The sequence below is a fragment of the Numenius arquata genome, unplaced genomic scaffold, assembly GCF_964106895.1.
Source record: "Numenius arquata unplaced genomic scaffold, bNumArq3.hap1.1 HAP1_SCAFFOLD_816, whole genome shotgun sequence".
NCBI lineage: Eukaryota > Metazoa > Chordata > Aves > Charadriiformes > Scolopacidae > Numenius > Numenius arquata.
In genome coordinates, this window is record NW_027414354.1 from 37,306 (window position 1) to 40,247 (window position 2,942).

General features: G+C 41.7%; 1 pseudogene; it reads right to left on the minus strand.

The window, feature by feature from the left end:
• Positions 1-1,195: 1,195 nt before the first annotated feature.
• LOC141477932 (olfactory receptor 4N5-like) lies at positions 1,196-2,114 on the minus strand (annotated as a pseudogene).
• Positions 2,115-2,942: the final 828 nt, after the last annotated feature.

Genomic DNA, 2,942 nt, shown 5'->3' on the forward strand with positions numbered 1-2,942 from the left:
GCTGCCAAACCCACCACTAAACCATATCCCTCAGCACCACAACTATCCATCCTTTAAATGCTTCCAGGGATGGGGATCCCACTACTTTCCTGGGCAGCCTGTTCCAATGTTTGATAACCCTTTTGGTGAATAAATTTTTCCTAATATCCATCCTAAACCTCTCCTTGAGGTGCAACTTGAGACCATTTCCTCTTCTCCTATCACTTGTTACTTGGGAGAAGAGACTGAGCCCAAATTCTCTATAACCTCCTTTCAGGTAGTTATAGACAGCTATAAGTTCTCCCCTGAGCCTCCTTTTCTCTAGACTAAAGAACCCCAGCTCCCTCAGCCGCTCCTGATAAGACTTCTTCTCTAGACCCCTCACCAGCTTCATTGGCCTTCTCTGGACACACTCCAGAATCAAAATTTCTTTCTTGTAGTAAGGGGCAATAGATATCACAGAATCTTCTTGGTTGGAAGGGACCTTTGAGATCATCGAGTCCAACCACATTAAAAAAAACCAAAACAAAACAAAAAAACCCCCACAAAACACAACAAACAAACAAACAAACAAGCAAACAAAAACAAAAAACAAAAAACAACAACAACAAAAAAACCACACACACACAAAAAAAAAAAAAAAAGCACCCACCAACTAAACCCCACACCCACAACCTCACACACAGCACCCCACCACAAACCAGCACTAGAACATGCCATGAGGGACGGTGTCAAAGGCCTTACCAAAGTCCAGGTAGACAACATCCACAGCCTTCCCCTTATCGAGAAAGCGGGTCACATGGTCATAGAAAGAGATCAAGTTAGTTAAGCAGGATCTCCCTTTCATAAACCCATGCTGGCTGGCCCTGATCCCTTGGCTGCCCTGCACTTGCCTTGAGAGCTCACTCAAGATGATCCTCTCCATGATCTTTCCTGGTACCGAGGTCAGGCTGACAGGCCTGTAGTTTCCGGGATCCTCCTTCCGGCCCTTCTTGTAGATGGGCGTCACATTGGCCACCCTCCAGTCATCTGGCACCTCTCCTGTTGACCAGATGTCACCCTAAGGTTTTTTGATAATTAGAAGAAAATTATTTGAAGCTTGCTTAATATATATTAAGTTGCTACATAATGTACAGTATTGAGTTGTTCTTAAGAAAATTGTGTTAACAAAACAAAAATTAAAAAGCTTTCACTTATTACTTCAAATTTTTTTTTTTTATTTTCCGATCCAAAGTATGTATTTGCTGACCAGCTTCCACATCGAGCCCTTGATCTCCTTGTTACAAAAGGTATAGATCATGGGATTAGTCAAGGGGAAGATGACTGTATGGAAAGCAGCAACAATTTTTTCCTTTAGGACAGCTTGGAAGGGTAAACCATATATATACAGCTGGGCCACACATGACTAAAACCACAATGATGTGGGAAACACAGGTGGAGGCTACTTTGTTATTTTCCCTGAAGGACTGTGTCTGGAGCTTTAGCAACAGGACAGTGTAGGAGATTAGAAGAAGTGTAAAGCACATAATGATAATTAACTCCATTGTTGAGGAACATCAAAAGCTCCGCTATGTAAGTGTTGGTACAGGCCAACTTGACCAATGGATGGACATCACAGAAGTTGTCCAGGATGTTGGGACCACTTAAGGGGAGGTGGATGCTGAGAGCAAATAGATTGATGCCATGGATGAAGCCCCCACCCCGTGTAGCTCCAACCAGGACATGGCATACCCCCCTGTTGAGAAACCTGTTGTAATGAAGAGGTTTGCAAATGGCTATATAAAGGTCATAGGCCATGACCATGAGCAGGAAAGCTTCAGCTGCTCCCAGGAAGTGGAGGAAGAAAAGCTGAGCCATGAAGGCCCTGTAGGAGATGGTCTTATGGTGTGAGAAAAAGTCAGCCAACATTTTGGGTTGGCTGAACAGTAGCAGATGTCCAATAATGCCAAATTGGCCAGGAAAAAATACATGGGTGATCCCAATTGAGAATCCCCCCGAATTGTGAGAATGATAAGGATGTTGCCTGGCAGAATGATCATATAGAAGAGCAGGAAGAGAATCATCTGGATTTAATGGTTTTGGGACAATCCCAACAAAACAAACTCTGTAACTACTCTATAGTTCTCATGATCCATTTCCACTCTGCAGAATCCTGAAAAATAGACAGTAATCATGGTGGTGGGGGAAACCACACCAGTGCAAATCTACAGAAATGTCTGGACAACCTGGGACATATTTAGATTGTCTAAAATGCATGCCCTTTCCCATTTCCTAGTCTTAGGGAACACCTAATGGTGAAATACTTGAAAGCCAGTAATTTAGATTCCCAGTAACTTGAGCATTTTACTGGAAATGTAAAGTGGAAATGTTCACATTTTATCAGATGTTCTTTGTTTTCTTGGCACCCTGGGAACTGGCACCTGGATGGACTATAGGTCATAAAGTACCAGTCCATTCTTCCATGGGTAGGCTAATTTTTGAGGTTTAAGGTGTAGATGGCTGTAATTGAGCTAGTCATGTCTACTCCCTTTCTGGTTGACAAAAGCAGGTCCTTCCAGGGTAGATAGATTTAATTATAGGGTAGAAAGCTAAACAAAGCTAGATGAAGTGCACACTAAAATCACACAATTAACCTAAATCATAGCCACTGAGTGTAAATGGAAACAAAGTGTAGTTCACTCACATCTGAAGGAAGGTTTATGAATTCCTCAGGTGAATTCATCTGACAGCTGCAAAGTTGTTTGAAATCAAACAATATAAAATCCCTTTATACTAAATTATGTAAGTATAGGAACCCCAGGAAATGATGAATTCTATCTAAATTTTCTCTAGCATATATCTGTTCAAGTTTTTTCCAAAATATTTCATTTTTCCTTATTGTCTTTCAAGGGAGTTGAGGATGTCTGGATAGCATCCAGATTTCCACCTTTCTCTGGAGAAATCCCACAGCAGTATCCAATTTT